The sequence below is a fragment of the Schistocerca piceifrons genome, chromosome X (assembly GCF_021461385.2).
Source record: "Schistocerca piceifrons isolate TAMUIC-IGC-003096 chromosome X, iqSchPice1.1, whole genome shotgun sequence".
NCBI classification, from domain to species: Eukaryota; Metazoa; Arthropoda; class Insecta; order Orthoptera; family Acrididae; genus Schistocerca; species Schistocerca piceifrons.
The window spans coordinates 405,783,882-405,802,052 of NC_060149.1; the positions used below are offsets into that span (position 1 = coordinate 405,783,882).

At 39.4% G+C, this 18,171-nt stretch overlaps 1 protein-coding gene across 1 annotated transcript in view; it reads right to left on the reverse strand.

The window, feature by feature from the left end:
• The window catches only part of LOC124721623 (protein quiver-like), a 750,131-nt gene that overhangs the window by 22,768 nt on the left and 709,192 nt on the right, over nucleotides 1–18,171 (reverse strand). The gene's annotated exons all lie outside the window — the stretch shown is intronic.

Sequence of the window (18,171 nt, forward strand, 5' to 3'; positions counted from 1 at the left end):
CAAATAAAGGCTGCCTGCTATGTTGCTGATGCATTGTTTGTGGAGCACAGGACAATGAAAATCTCCAGTAGATAATGTTATGCCTTAAAAGCACTCACCAAAATATAATAATATAATAAGTCACCATATATTGGCTACTGAATGTTAGCCACTAAAGCAAAGAAATGAATAAGGTTTACAAATTTACTGTTACAGTAATATGGAGTAATAGCATTCCCAAGAGTGATTGATTGCAGCATTTTTTAGAGAAGCATGAAAGATTTTTATAACATGTCATCTTCAATCAGTAGCATCAGCTTTAGACACAAATCATTAACTCAGCTATGGCCACAACAGGAGAAGCAATCTGTCATCATCATGTTGGAGAAAAGTCCAAATTCATCTTTTATGATTTAGGAAACAACAAAAAGCCCTGCAAAACAAAACTTTGAACTTAGCTCCACATAGCTGTGAGTCCAATGTTTTACTGCTGCACCATGTTGTTTAATACGAACTATCATTAAGTGCTGTCACAGAAAGATATGAAACATTCACAGTGATTGAATTGAGAATGTCATGAAAGAACTTCAGATTCTTGTACATTATACTAACTTAGAAAATTAAGTAGTGCTTTAACTGATATACTGCAGCACACACTTTTTGAATGAAATCTCTTCTTCAAACAGTAATTGCAAGATAGAGTGGAGATCCAGTTGACATTTGTTTAAGACTTCTGTGCAGGCACAGACTGCCATGCAGTGGCTTTATATCCAATCAGAATTTACAAAAAGCATGTGCCTTTTCAAACTATACCAGAACCTCTGCCTCATATTACCAACAATAATTTACAACTTGTTCACGGCGTATGTACTTTCGTTAGCAAGTAGGAGATATTTATGCTGAGTAACTCTATTTGAAATAATCAAATTTCAACAAAAGATTGAAGTAGATGCATAATATGACAATAAATATAGGATCACATGTATCCACAGGGAATAAAATTTTAAATTAAATCAGAGGCAAATAAATTAATAATGATTAATGAGGTAATGTGTAAATATGAGTGCGTTATATGATTGATGAAGCATTATTTTTCAGAACTCAGGAAATAAAATGGCCGTTCAGGAGGCTATCAAGTCATGATTGAATATAATGAGTAGACAGCCTATTCCTAACTATACTGAACAGATGTATAATACTGATGTGTACTTATCTGAAAACAACTGAATTTTTAGAGTACAGAAGTCAAACAGATAAATCATTTTATAGCACTCTGGTACACTAACACATTTTACACCATAGTTGCAGGAGTGACACATAAGGATGATGCAGTACACTGATCATATATTTGTGCCACGAGACATGCTATGAATTTGATATTCAATGTATCCATGATTTGCAGCTCCTGATTGTCCCATGTTGGCCAATGGTAGATAGCACAGCAATGTCAGAGAATCCCTACTGCTCTACTTGCTTCCTACAATTCATTCACTCACTCATAATGTTCTGTAAATCAGGCATGTGGAATGAGTCAAGTCATCAGGCAGCAGCGGCCACTCATGGCTACATCTGTAAAGTATACTAACAACAAATTATGACTAGTGCTAGTTTGTTCACACTAATAATGTACCGTACCGTACATTAGAAGAAGACAGGTACTTTGAAGAAGAAAGGTCACTGTTCCTTTCCTTATACTAATCAGCAGCTGTTTTCATCTAATACTTCAAGCAAAGCATTTTCTTCACATAGACTATTAGATCAGCTGTCTAAATACTGGGTAAGTCGTGATACGTTTAATTTAAACATTACAGGTTTACAGAATTTGAAACCTTGAGTCCAAGTATTCTGGTAAACTGTAGAAGGAGGGGCTAATAAGGCATGGTATTCTTTCACTTTCTTTCGGAATATCTGGAGATTTTCGATTCCCTGGCTTATGTCTGCTGACAAACTGTTGGAAAACTTTTGCACCAGTGTGTAAAAGTCCATTCCGAATCACAGATATGGATGCCTAGTCTATAAAGAAATTATTTTTACTTTAGGTATAGTGGTTGTTAATTTCTGAGTTTATCCTAAATTTGCTTTTGCAACTATCTTCAAATAGCATTTGGGAGCTGATATATTGGCACGTAAGTGTTGGAAGTGCTAGGTGTCTGAAAATACTTCTAAAAGATGTTTAGCTATCAAATTTAGGCACTGGTCTTACTCCTGCAGAATAAGCTGGCATAACTGAGCTTTTGGGTTAATTTATCCATATGTTTGTGCCACCTCAATTTAGTATTCATCTGGGGACCAGGGAACTTCACACATGGAGGAAGGGAGCACCATTAAGTACATAGTACTGAGTTCTCCTTGGGTGGGCTTTTATCATATGAGTTTTTTCTGAGATTAATAAGTTAACTGTGAACCAGTTGAAGCCTGTTCCATTATTTTTTTCAGTGTGTTTCATATGGATGTGTTCAGGTTCATAACCAGTATACTCGTGTCTTCAGCAAACATGACAGTTTTTGAAGGTTCGTTCTGTGACAGAGGAAAATCATTTGTGTGAGTCAAAAACAAGAGTAGGCCACGCACCAAACTTCGTGGAATGGCATATTTTACATTCTCCCACTCTTGAGTTACGTAATTTTTCTCCCATATAATTTGCTAATGTGACGCAATGTTTTCTGTTGAAAAGATACGATTTCACCAATCCATGGGGAATGCCTTTAAAACATACCATTTTAGTTTCCCCGGTAGAACTTTAATGGCAAAGAATTTGGAAAGATCATTGGAAATGCCCAATATATTATTTTTCTTGTTTGGATCTAACAGGGATTGGTCCAATTCGACATACTGAAACCTGCCCTGAATTTTTTTCAATCGGCGGAGTACCACCAAACAGACGTGTTGTCAATTTTTTTGCTGTTAAGGCACACTGCTAGTATTTTTAAGCAAAATGCCAATACAGCTGCCAGTCAGTCGGCTGGAGAAATATACAACTCTAGTGGAGTCAGAGCCGACTGCGCACCCGCAACGTGGTTTGCGCATTGCTTTAGTTGACGCCGCATCAGTAAATTAAGCACACCAGCACACCCTGATTGAAATTTGTAAAGTGATCTTGGGTTTCCATTGATAGTTATTCAGTCACAATTGTTCACAATTACAATTCGCTGGAATCTGGTATCCAGAAACAACAATCATTACCAATTTCTTTCGTTGTATCGGCAAAGTAAAAGGATAAAAAATACTGTATGCTCATGAATGTGAATGTAAAAGAACATCTGAAAACACTGGAAAAAGTGCGTTTATCTCGATAAATAATACGTACAGTGGTACATACAGAATGACTTAGTTATAAATCTAAAACGGACAATTTTCGTTGTGTTCACGAATAGACAAGGTATCTCACATCGATATATTCATAAGCATATATTCATAAGCATATATTTATGCTGAGTAACTCTATTTGAAATAATCAAATTTCAACAAAAGATTGAAGTAGATGCATAATATGACAATAAATATAGGATCACATGTATCCACAGGGAATAAAATTTTAAATTAAATCAGAGGCAAATAAATTAATAATGATTAATGAGGTAATGTGTAAATATGAGTGCGTTATATGATTGATGAAGCATTATTTTTCAGAACTCAGGAAATAAAATGGCCGTTCAGGAGGCTATCAAGTCATGATTGAATATAATGAGTAGACAGCCTATTCCTAACTATACTGAACAGATGTATAATACTGATGTGTACTTATCTGAAAACAACTGAATTTTTAGAGTACAGAAGTCAAACAGATAAATCATTTTATAGCACTCTGGTACACTAACACATTTTACACCATAGTTGCAGGAGTGACACATAAGGATGATGCAGTACACTGATCATATATTTGTGCCACGAGACATGCTATGAATTTGATATTCAATGTATCCATGATTTGCAGCTCCTGATTGTCCCATGTTGGCCAATGGTAGATAGCACAGCAATGTCAGAGAATCCCTACTGCTCTACTTGCTTCCTACAATTCATTCACTCACTCATAATGTTCTGTAAATCAGGCATGTGGAATGAGTCAAGTCATCAGGCAGCAGCGGCCACTCATGGCTACATCTGTAAAGTATACTAACAACAAATTATGACTAGTGCTAGTTTGTTCACACTAATAATGTACCGTACCGTACATTAGAAGAAGACAGGTACTTTGAAGAAGAAAGGTCACTGTTCCTTTCCTTATACTAATCAGCAGCTGTTTTCATCTAATACTTCAAGCAAAGCATTTTCTTCACATAGACTATTAGATCAGCTGTCTAAATACTGGGTAAGTCGTGATACGTTTAATTTAAACATTACAGGTTTACAGAATTTGAAACCTTGAGTCCAAGTATTCTGGTAAACTGTAGAAGGAGGGGCTAATAAGGCATGGTATTCTTTCACTTTCTTTCGGAATATCTGGAGATTTTCGATTCCCTGGCTTATGTCTGCTGACAAACTGTTGGAAAACTTTTGCACCAGTGTGTAAAAGTCCATTCTGAATCACAGATATGGATGCCTAGTCTATAAAGAAATTATTTTTACTTTAGGTATAGTGGTTGTTAATTTCTGAGTTTATCCTAAATTTGCTTTTGCAACTATCTTCAAATAGCATTTGGGAGCTGATATATTGGCACGTAAGTGTTGGAAGTGCTAGGTGTCTGAAAATACTTCTAAAAGATGTTTAGCTATCAAATTTAGGCACTGGTCTTACTCCTGCAGAATAAGCTGGCATAACTGAGCTTTTGGGTTAATTTATCCATATGTTTGTGCCACCTCAATTTAGTATTCATCTGGGGACCAGGGAACTTCACACATGGAGGAAGGGAGCACCATTAAGTACATAGTACTGAGTTCTCCTTGGGTGGGCTTTTATCATATGAGTTTTTTCTGAGATTAATAAGTTAACTGTGAACCAGTTGAAGCCTGTTCCATTATTTTTTTCAGTGTGTTTCATATGGATGTGTTCAGGTTCATAACCAGTATACTCGTGTCTTCAGCAAACATGACAGTTTTTGAAGGTTCGTTCTGTGACAGAGGAAAATCATTTGTGTGAGTCAAAAACAAGAGTAGGCCACGCACCAAACTTCGTGGAATGGCATATTTTACATTCTCCCACTCTTGAGTTACGTAATTTTTCTCCCATATAATTTGCTAATGTGACGCAATGTTTTCTGTTGAAAAGATACGATTTCACCAATCCATGGGGAATGCCTTTAAAACATACCATTTTAGTTTCCCCGGTAGAACTTTAATGGCAAAGAATTTGGAAAGATCATTGGAAATGCCCAATATATTATTTTTCTTGTTTGGATCTAACAGGGATTGGTCCAATTCGACATACTGAAACCTGCCCTGAATTTTTTTCAATCGGCGGAGTACCACCAAACAGACGTGTTGTCAATTTTTTTGCTGTTAAGGCACACTGCTAGTATTTTTAAGCAAAATGCCAATACAGCTGCCAGTCAGTCGGCTGGAGAAATATACAACTCTAGTGGAGTCAGAGCCGACTGCGCACCCGCAACGTGGTTTGCGCATTGCTTTAGTTGACGCCGCATCAGTAAATTAAGCACACCAGCACACCCTGATTGAAATTTGTAAAGTGATCTTGGGTTTCCATTGATAGTTATTCAGTCACAATTGTTCACAATTACAATTCGCTGGAATCTGGTATCCAGAAACAACAATCATTACCAATTTCTTTCGTTGTATCGGCAAAGTAAAAGGATAAAAAATACTGTATGCTCATGAATGTGAATGTAAAAGAACATCTGAAAACACTGGAAAAAGTGCGTTTATCTCGATAAATAATACGTACAGTGGTACATACAGAATGACTTAGTTATAAATCTAAAACGGACAATTTTCGTTGTGTTCACGAATAGACAAGGTATCTCACATCGATATATTCATAAGCTGAAAAAGACTGAAAGAAGTTAGCTATATAAAATTTTTGGGGCTTACAGTTGGCAGTACGCTCCAAACGAACAACATACAGATAACGTCTGTTGTAAATTAAGCACCGTAATACTTATTATGAAACAGCTTGCATATTACATTAACAAAACACGTTATATACAGGGTACCACGCTCTATTTGAACCATACTTACAGTATGGGATTACTGTTTGGGGAAACTCCAGCCGACTCGTGCAGAACTGCCTTCTGTAATCTAAAAATATTGACCTTTTCCATCCATGTAGATTAACAGAACAATAATTCCATTGATCAAAGACAATACAGTGCTAGAAAAAATGCATATGCTCATTCACATTACACAAGAAATAAAGGCCAGCTGATAAGTATACCATACAGGCTGAGAGCTGCTACAGAAGGTCAGGTGTACACAGGTCACAGAGTCTACAGGGCAATATTATTGAAAGGATATTCCAGAAACTTCTAAAGGATTGCTGTACTTAATAGAAAAAGAATTCTAAAGTGAAGGGCGCATACATGTAAAGAACGAGGAATACTGTTATTATTTTTTTGTAAATATGCATTGTAATCAACTGAAAATATTGTAGTAGAATGTATTTAAATAACCCATGGTATGTTTTTTAAATTGTAAATTGGAGGCTAACTATTTTAAGATATTGGGTTAAGTTAAACTTTCCTACGTTACAAGTACACACTCTGTACATAATGTAATCAAATGGGACCATATAAAAATCGATTGATCAAATGGCAACAGCTGCGATAAAACTGAATGAATATTCATTGTGTTTGCTTCACATATTCCTGTCAAGAGAAATTGACTTTATGCAGATGCCAAAGTTTCATAACAACGTGTAATCCAATTAATGTCTTCGAACCTACACAGACGTATCACACGCACGGCACAGCGGACACACCAGGAACCGCGGTGTAGGCCGTCAAATGGCGCTAGCTGCGCAGCATTTGTGCACCGCCGCCGTCAGTGTCAGCCAGTTTGCCGTGGCATACGGAGCTCCATTGCAGTCTTTAACACCGGTAGCATGCCGCGACAGCGTGGACGTGAACTGTATGTACAGTTGACGGACTTTGAGCGAGGGCGTATAGTGGGCATGCGGGAGGCCGGGTGGACGTACCGCCGAATTGCTCAACACGTGGGGCGTGAGGTCTCCACAGTGCATCGATGTTGTTGCCAGTGGTCGGCGGAATGTGCACGTGCCCGTCGACCTGGGACCGGACCGCAGCGACGCACGGATGCACGCCAAGACCGTAGGATCCTACGCAGTGCCGTAGGGGACCGCACCGCCACTTCCCAGCAAATTAGGGACACTGTTGCTTCTGGGGTATCGGCGAGGACCATTCGCAACCGTCTCCATGAAGCTGGGCTACGGTCCCGCACACCGTTGGGCCGTCTTCCGCTCACGCCCCAACATCGTGCAGCCCGCCTCCAGTGGTGTCGCGACAGGCGTGAATGGAGGGACGAATGGAGACGTGTCGTCTTCAGCGATGAGAGTCGCGTCTGCCTTGGTGCCAATGATGGTCGTATGCGTGTTTGGCGCCGTGCAGGTGAGCGCCACAATCAGGACTGCATACGACCGAGGCACACAGGGCCAACACCCGGCATCATGGTGTGGGGAGCGATCTCCTACACTGGCCGTACACCACTGGTGATCATCGAGGGGACGCTGAATAGTGCACGGTACATCCAAACCGTCATCGAACCCATCGTTCTACCATTCCTAGACCGGAAAGGGAACTTGCTGTTCCAACAGGACAATGCACGTCCGCATGTATCCCGTGCCACCCAACGTGCTCTAGAAGGTGTAAGTCAACTACCCTGGCCAGCAAGATCTCCGGATCTGTCCCCCATTGAGCATGTTTGGGACTGGATGAAGCGTCGTCTCACGCGGTCTGCACGTCCAGCACAAACGCTGGTTCAACTGAGGCGCCAGGTGGAAATGGCATGGCAAGCCGTTCCACAGGACTACATCCAGCATCTCTACGATCGTCTCCATGGGAGAACAGCAGCCTGCATTGCTGCGAAAGGTGGATATACACTGTACTAGTGCCGACATTGTGCATGCTCTGTTGCCTGTGTCTATGTACCTGTGGTTCTGTCAGTGTGATCATGTGATGTATCTGACCCCAGGAATGTGTCAATAAAGTTTCCCCTTCCTGGGACAATGAATTCACGGTGTTCTTATTTCAATTTCCAGGAGTGTATATATATGATCTACTGGTTAATTTCATTCGAATGATGCTGACTTTTCTATAGTAACTGGGAATTGTCGTTCATGCGATCATACTTCATACTTGTGCCAATAAGCATGCGGAAGAATAATACCTTCCTAGCACATGGAAGCCATGTATTGCTAATAGTTTTCAGAGACTAATAAAAGGCTGTGAATTTTTGGTTAAAGGGTGGAGGAAAAAAAAACACTTGAAGTTCAGGAATGTGAAGAGCCGGTTCAGTTTTGTAAAATCCAACCGTGAACTGAACAAATGGAAGAAAGAATTACCGATACACGAAGAAAGGAATATGCACCAAAATGAGACTCAGATATTTGTTGAGACTAAGCCATCTGAATCGCAAGTGAAATGCACATCGGTGATTCCAGGTTTCCTGCATCTGGTTTAGCGGGTTCCAGTAATCATACGGTACAGGAAGTCATGTAACTACAAAGTTTATTGTAAGCAAACGTATATAAGAGATACCATTTATAGGCAGTAACGTAGAAAATTTCGTAACTGACATGAAGATGAAGGTTGCTGCTATCTTTATAAATCGTGATCAATCGGGTTTTGTGAAACAGCTTCCCATTACCCTGACAACTGTGCAATAGCTGATTGTTATGACACATTTAGGGTTGTCATTAGTCCCAATTAATAGGGCATGACCTGATTTCTCACTCTGCCTCGGTGTCTCAAAAAGGCACCATCGGAACACTAAGCGTTCTGATTTTCAAGTAATAGAATCGAAGCTTTATGTTCTGTTGGTTTAGCATATTAATGTGTATTAATGTATAAAATATAAGCAACGACCAGCAGTTTACTTTCATACTATATCTAGTTTATTTGACTGCTGTTGGCAACGCTGTATAATAAGCATTATTCACTTATTCGTACTGTTAAGCAACTTGAGTTCCATAAATCCGTTGACCATTGCAGTGCCTCTGTGTCTGAGTCCTTAGTGTTTTGCGAGGATAGACAGGAAAAGTGCTGTGTCCGTGGCCGATATACTGAAATATGGCCTCTCATAAAAGGAGGCAAAACAGGTGGTGAAGAATTTACAAACTTTGTTCCTGTTATTTTTCATTTGAGCATTGTGGCAAATCTGAGGTAAGTCGTCATACTGAGATGCGAAAGCACAAAAGAGGAATTCAGGGAGAGGCATCCGGTTCAAAACTCACATTTTTTTAACGGGATACAAGAGAGGAAATGCTCATTACTATTTTGCTCCTCATTCTTTATCCATTTGCACTTTAAAATTGAAGAAATGTCCGTTTTACTGGATAGCAACTGATGGCGGCAATCACAAAGCACTGAAATTATTTCCTGTAGTTGTTCAGTATTGTGATGCACGTGAACGCATTAAAAGTAAACTAATTAAGCTGGATTCTGTGCTAAACGAAACATCGGAGACGATATCCAACTTATGCATTTCAGTGCTCACATACCGTAAAATTAATTTTAAAAATTGCTAGCACTTTGCGGCGACAACTGCAAAATCAATTTCAGAGGGTTGAACCATAGAGGTGAAAACAAAATATTCAGTCACTTAAAAACTAAACTTGGGAACAACTTGGAAAGCGTGGGCTCTCCAGCACACATTTCACATACCAGTTTTAATTGCAGCAGACATTTTATCTTTTGATATCGCTTTAACTGTCGTGAAACTTTTTAACTATCTTTCTGTAGACACGTCCTACACAACTCGAACCTCAGAACTTCCATGAATATGTGGATACCTGCTATAGAGAATATATGTGACAATCTAAAAACAGATGCCTGTCTTTAATGCCTGCAGTAGAGGGAATCTTACAACTGTGGAAACTCTGAAATCTTTTTTCTTATCAGAAGAAAAACCACCAAAGATCTTGGTAGAATTGTTCTGTGCTCCTTTAACCCTAGGACTCACTCTGGGGTCATAGGTGACCCCAATCATCTTTACTATGGATAAAATAACATTTCTATTATTTTATGACTTTTACCACACAGTATTGTAGTTCTCTCACAAAAATTTTTAGAGCGCTTGACGCAACATTTAAATCAATAATTAACAAAAGCTACTGTTGGGGTCAATTATGACCCCAGATATGTAACATTCATAGAATGTATCGATTGTCAACTATCAATCTCTGTCTTAGGTATTTTGAGTTGGTAACACTGAATTCAGGTGTTATTCAGGTTTTACTCAGAACTAACCTCAAAATGGAAGTTCGTTTGTACGTTTGTTGTTGCAGTGTAATTCCAGCATGGATGGAATACGTTTTGTTCCTGGCTATAGTATAGAACAAGCTATGGAAGACTTATTTCGTAGCAGTAGTGATTCAGAAGATAGTGACGCCGAAGATGATGGAACAGAGACACAGGTAGACCAAAGTGATGAAATTTGTTTACATGAATTAGATGAAAATGATATTCTTGCTGAAAATGATGACAGTGGAGAAGATGAAAGTGCAGTACTGGTAAGCAGGGGTCGGGATATTGCATGGAGTACAAAAGAACCATCAATTCGTAGATTTCCAATCCGCAACATACAACGATTTTCAGCAGGTATTCCTAGTACAGTTAGTGTTAGCTCAGCTGTTGACTTTTTCAGGCAGTTTATTACTAATGAATTGCTGGATATAATAGTTCAGTTCACAAATCAACGAGGAAATGAATTGAAAGTGTCTGGAAAATTAGTTGACTGGCGTGATACAGACAGATGCGAGCTTCTTTCATTTTTAGGCTTGCTGATTCTGTATGGCGTACAGAAGAGTCGGGGGAAACCTATTGACAAATTTTGGGACTCTGAATATGGCACTCCTCTATTCCGTGCTACTATGTCGAGGAGGCGATATTAGGACATTCTGCATTCACTTCGTTTTGACGACCGCATCACAAGACTTGAAAGGAAAGAGAGGACTGGAAATAAGGCTGAAGCTGTACAGGAAATACTTGATTTGTTTGCCGTGCAATGTCAAACATCATTTATACCTTCCAGAAACATTACTGTTGATGAACATCTTTGCGTATACAGAGGTCGGTGCAGTTTCAAGGTCTACATTCCTTCAAAGCCAGGAAAGTATGGCATCAAGATACGGTGCGCAGTAGACTGTGAACATGGTTATCTGACAAATCTTCAAATGTACACTGGAAGGAGTGGTGATGTGAGAGAAGTGAATCAAGGCAAGAGAGTGGTCTTAGATTTAGTGCGTCATCTGGCTCGCAGTGGTAGGATATTACCACTGACAATTTTTTCACGAACTATGACCTTGGCCAAGAATTGTTGAAAATGAAGTTGACACTTGTAGGTACTCTACGTTCTACAAGAAAAGAAGTCCCAAAAGAGTTTTTGCCTTCAAAAACTAGGGAAGAATGCACTACCAGATTTGCATACAATGGTAAAACCCTATTAGTTTCGTATGTTCCAAAAAGAAATAAGGCTGTGCTACTCCTGTCAACACAACATCAATCATTTGAAGTGCCCAAAGAAAACAACTTGAAACGAAAACCAGAAGTAGTGTTGTATTACAACTCAACAAAATCAGGTGTTGATACGCTAGATCAAATGAGCTCTTACTATTCTGTGAAAAAGGGTACAAAACGTTGGCCATTAGCAGTATTTTATGATTTTGTCGATCTAGCTGCACTCAATGCCTACAGACTCTTCTGTGTTGCTGTTGAAAAAACAGAGATGTCTTTTTCTAATGAAGTTGGCTAAAGAAATGGCAAAGCCCCAAGTGGAACGTCGTTTGAGTTTACCACAAGCAAGAAACAAGGATATTATTAGCAGTATCAAATGGTGTGGATTTGATGATCTGTTAGACAATGGACATCCAGACGTAATACCCAACAATCAGAAGAGAAAGCGAGGCACATGCTCCATTTGCCCCCGATCAAAGGACACAAAATACAGTTCAACATGCAAAAAGTGTAACAAATTTGTTTGCAAGGAACATTCTGAAATACACTCCTGGAAATGGAAAAAAGAACACATTGACACCGGTATGTCAGACCCACCATACTTGCTCCGGACACTGCGAGAGGGTCTGTACAAGCAATGATCACACACACGGCACAGCGGACACACCAGGAGCCGCGGTGTTGGCCGTCGAATGGCGCTAGCTGCGCAGCATTTGTGCACCACCGCCGTCAGTGTCAGCCAGTTTGCCGTGGCATACGGAGCTCCATCGCAGTCTTTAACACTGGTAGCATGCCGCGACAGCGTGGACGTGAACCATATGTGCAGTTGACGGACTTTGAGCGAGGACGTATAGTGGGCATGCGGGAGGCTGGGTGGACGTACTGCCGAATTGCTCAACACGTGGGGCGTGAGGTCTCCACAGTACATCGATGTTGTCGCCAGTGGTCGTCGGAAGGTGCACGTGCCCGTCGACCTGGGACCGGACCGCAGCGACGCACGGATGCACGCCAAGACCGTAGGATCCTACGCAGTGCCGTAGGGGACCGCACCGCCACTCCCCAGCAAATTAGGGACACTGTTGCGCCTGGGGTATCGGCGAGGACCATTCGCAACCGTCTCCATGAAGCTGGGCTACGGTCCCGCACACCGTTAGGCCGTCTTCCGCTCACGCCCCAACATCGTGCAGCCCGCCTCCAGTGGTGTCGCGACAGGCGTGAATGGAGGGACGAATGGAGACGTGTCGTCTTCAGCGATGAGAGTCGCTTCTGCCTTGGTGCCAATGATGGTCGTATGCGTGTTTGGCGCCGTGCAGGTGAGTGCCACAATCAGGACTGCATACGACCGAGGCACACAGGGCCAACACCCGGCATCATGGTGTGGGGAGCGATCTCCTACACTGGCCGTACACCACTGGTGATCGTCGAGGGGACACTGAATAGTGCACGATACATCCAAACCGTCATCGAACCCATCATTCTACCATTCCTAGACCGGCAAGGGAACTTGCTGTTCCAACAGGACAATGCACGTCCGCATGTATCCCGTGCCACTCAACGTGATCTAGAAGGTGTAAGTCAACTACCCTGGCCAGCAAGATCTCCGGATCTGTCCCCCATTGAGCATGTTTGGGACTGGATGAAGCGTCGTCTCACGCGGTCTGCACGTCCAGCACGAACGCTGGTCCAACTGAGGCGCCAGGTGGAAATGGCATGGCAAGCCGTTCCACAGGACTACATCCAGCATCTCTACGATCGTCTCCATGGGAGAATAGCAGCCTGCATTGCTGCGAAAGGTGGATATACACTGTACTAGTGCCGCCATTGTGCATGCTCTGTTGCCTGTGTCTATGTGCCTGTGGTTCTGTCAGTGTGATCATGTGATGTATCTGACCCCAGGAATGTGTCAATAAAGTTTCCCCTTCCTGGGACAATGAATTCACGGTGTTCTTATTTCAATTTCCAGGAGTGTAGTTACTACTTGCAAAATATGTGCAGATGACTATGGTACGGATTCCGGTTAGAATTATGTTTCCTGTTGAGTTGTTCATCACATTTTCTGTAAATTTGAAGCCATTGTGAAACATTTATGAGTGAAGCAAATTATGACTTAGAGTAATATTGTAAGTTCTGATATGTAATTACTCTGCCATATGTAATTTAATTCTACTATGTACATACCTGTTAAAAAGCTGTGAAATGTGTCTAAATAATAAATAAAATGTAAACAAACAGTATTAAACGACAGTAAGTTGTTCTCTGAATGAGTAGTACACACAGTCAATTATATATTGATTGGGGCCATGTATGACCCCAGATGGAGTACTAGGGAAATTTTAGCAGAGTGAGTCCTAGGGTTAAGCGAGCCATGATATTGCTGTATTCACCATCATATGAGTTTGTTTAGTAAGCAAATAAAGAAAATTGAGTGTAGTAACATATCTGTGATTGAAGTGGTCATTATTGAGACTTCAATAATTTCATTATAAGACAAAGAAAACTGTTGTTATTGGGATATAAAACTAAAGAAATTTTAAAAATGCAGAAGGTCATTGCTCTGACCTAACCATCAAAAAATTTCACAGTGACGGAAAAACAGTTTTACGGAACTGCTGTTACTTATCTTACAAAACGGTATCATCAGCTATCAGGTTTTGACATTTTTGAGTGGGCGTGTCTGACTAAATTAGTGGAATAGGAAGATGTAGAAAGGACATTGGTTTATTTAAAAGAGAAAGAAGTAGATATCCGTGTGTCAGCAATTTTTGATCAGTATGTGCAGTTGAAGAATTTTCTGGCTTCAAAAGTTTCAGAGGATAGTTGGAAGTCAGTATTACTTTCCTAGGACAAATTACTAGGATTTTTCATAAATACGAAGTTCTGCATTCAGAAGTTAGACTTGCTAAAGATATGCCAATACATGTTTTCCATTGTAGCACACCATTCTAATGTTCAGAGAATGTTTTGATTAATGGAAGCTCACTGGAATGAGGAACAAAATCGTTTGGATGTATTAACAATTGAGAGCATCATAAAGTGTACTTATGACTTTCAAATGTGCTATGCAGAGTTTTAGAATTATTCAGGTCAATAAACTAACCCTCAAAAAGCTGTCAAGTCACCTAAGAAGTATCACTGGTCCATAAAATAATCAGTGTAAAAACTGTGTATGTGAGTAACTTACATTATGGATTGTTTTTTTTAATATATTTATACATGTAGTGTGCTCGGTAGTGACTCATAAGTTACTTTCTCCAGGCATTTGATGTCCCTCTTAGCCCTTATCTTATGATTGGGTTTCTGGTGATCTCTTATGATTGGATTTCTGGGAATTTTGCGCCGATTTTAGTACTGTACCAACATTTATAGAAACCCTAAATATATTTGTACACAATAATGCTATGGATAAGTAGATAATTATGAGTGGATTACTGTTTCCACGTATTTATATTTGTCTGCAGGAACCTTCGAGACATATCAGAACCAAAAAATTTTTAAGTACTGTTTATTGAAAAAAACGTTGAAATTGATGTAGCAAAATCTGGAAAAACGGGAAAAAGTAACTTCAGTATTTCATTCGAAAGTTGCAGAAAATAATTAATCGTTTTTATTTGACCCTTGGCCTGTGCATAACGACACCTCACTCATTCAACAGGACGACAAAAAGGCTATTGATATAATGTGAATTTCCCTCGGAAAAGTTACAGTAAGGTGATTTGAAAGTTATCTGACAATGTAGTTATCTATAGGTCATTGTAATTTCAGGTTTATCATTCGAACAGTAGGCCTATTCTGAAGCTTCAGTCATTTACGCATTATCAGTTTGCATTGCCTCATTTTGCGAGCAGAATGCAGAACAATGGCCAGCATCATTTCTCATTCTATCCCAATTTTGTAGAAATAAATCTAGTAGCTACTATTTAGTTTGTTTCTGGAGTAAGGAAAATGTTTCTTTTCATCATTCAACACGTTCCCCTTCTTTTTTACGTCAGTCAGTAATAAACAGTTCCATTGTGAATAAAAGGCACAAAATTCAAAAATTATCATATGAACTATACTACTACAACTGTTATGAAATGATGTACATATAGATACTATTCTATTTCAGCAAATGTAATTCTCTAAAGACAAGGACGCCCATATAAAAGTTTGTTATTTCGGGTTTATTGCCTTCATCAGCACACGTCTTGACGTTTCTTCCTTTCCCTGAATACTCGGTGGTGGGCGAGATGGGGAGTGAGGAGGGGCGAGAATGAAATGATGGAAGGCATGGACTACATAATGTGGTATCAAGACATGTCATGATTTTTTGTTAAGTTTAACTGTTGATATCAACAAGAAGTAATCAAAAAAACTGTGTATGTACTACTTTTAATGTGTTGCTTGATATTTCCATGTGGTTCTTGCACTATGCGATGCTGTGCTCACATGTAAAGGAGGATACTGCTCATTCGTTGATTTGTGTGGCAGGCAGGAAGGGCTGCACAAACCGCTGTTTAAAGCAGTTTAGTGTTGTGCCCAAAATGAGCAACGTAACTTAACAATTTTTTAAAAAATACTTGCAGTCCATCATAGTAGCATCAATTCTGATGCTGCATTTCATTTATTGAAATATATATGTGTGATAAATTTCAGGAGAAATTTCAACATTTTGGACTGGACCATTCCTTGTGAGTTCATTTTATTATCACCATATCAGTTAACCATCTGCTGGAATGCAGTGTTAACATCATCTGTCATTTCCCACACTTTGGTAACTCTATCAAGTTTCAATTTACTTTTTAGCTAGGTATAAAATTGGGGATTTTTCCTATCACCTGCAAACACGACGATCACCAGTTTTTTTATGTGTAGCAATAGGCACAATATGTCCTGGAATATGGTGTGGAGCAAGAAAATGAAAATCCTTGTGATAGAACTTTCTGTATGCTTGTAAAAGGTTATCATCTTCATTTTTTAAGGGGCTAAACTAGGTATACTGGTACTGCATATCTGAAAGTACACTCACTCCTGGGATACAATATTATCTCTCATATTTAGTTGATCTAACTTGGTGTTCAAGTCCAGGATAAGCATGTTACAATATTATCAAAACATAAAGTGGCTAGGAAGGCACTGCTGTTTCTAAACAATACTGTTGCATAGTAATAAGCTTTTCAATTCCAAATCAGCTATAACTTGCATTCACAGTATGTGTCCTTATCGTCAAATCAGATGTTTTTCTTCAAGTCCCTTCTAATTTTGCATATTATGGGGCAACATCAGCCTGAAAGTCTGGAACTGCATTTGAACATATGACACACATGTTTAAACACATTAATGATTTGATGTCGTTCACTGGATATGTATTTCATAATGGAGAAGGAAATGAAGGGGTTATTGTACATCAGACAAAAAATAGTTTCAATGTAATACTGTTCAATATTAATAAAATGCATGATAGAGGCAACATAATTACATAGATATCACAATGATAGATTTATGCTATTGATGTGACATTGTCTGTATTATACAACCAAAAGGCAATGGATTCTGAAGAAATTTATGGTATTTATACATAAGCAAAAATGCTTGAGCACCTATTGTGAGACACACACACATAAATATAATCTTAGAGACATAAACAGTAATTGGTTTTCCCAGGTTCAAATGTTTATTTTCTTCCAATTTGGCAACAAAGATTGTCTACAAATTTCTTTAGAAATTCCATATTCAGCTGAAGTCACTCAATGCTGATTAGATCTAGAAGAGAAACCAGGTTGTGGGACTGTTGATTGCTAAATTTCACCTGCTTTTACAAACAGACATAGACATTTTCTATGATATTAAGGTAAGGTGACGTAACAGGACGTTTCAGTTGCAATAGGGTGCCTACATGTCTGTCAAACCAGGAACTTATGGTTGCAGCCTTATGAACACAGCTGTTATCATCTTGGAAGGTGGGAGAGTCCACAGCATACTCATCATGAAGACACACAAGAAAGGACAACACTTGATCACAGACAATACTGAAATAAACATGTCAAGTTTGAAACCGATTATTATTGGGAAGGTGTGACACTCATCTTTGGTCCTTGTTAGTACGATCTTTTCATGATGACTGATCTTATTACACATGGCATGGCTCTGAGTCGTACAGCATTTCTTGTAGACACATTGGTCATTTTACAATGACATACCAACAAATCAGTTAAGTTCATTCAGGGTTGGTTACTAGCATGTCAAAACATGATAGATTCTTTATGCCATTCAGTCACATCTCCATATTGACATACCTTAATGAGTTCATACGAATAATTTGTGCATACACACTACTTAACTGTCAAGAGTTGCTTCACCAGTGGAGCACTTGTTTCCCTCACAGCAGTTCTACACTACCTGCAGGGCACTCCAAAGCAAGTACTGTGCTCTTCTGATGGGGTGACTAATGTTTTGTCTGATGAGCTTATTTTATAGGACAGACAATACAAAATGGTCAGATTGTACAGTCTCTTTGGAGTGTAAGGTTTCTTCTTTTGTAAAATAATTAATTTTTGTTCTGTAATACTTCCTCTTCTTTTATGAATTTATTTAATGCTACATATTTTTAGAAAGGGATCTTGTCTCATTTTAA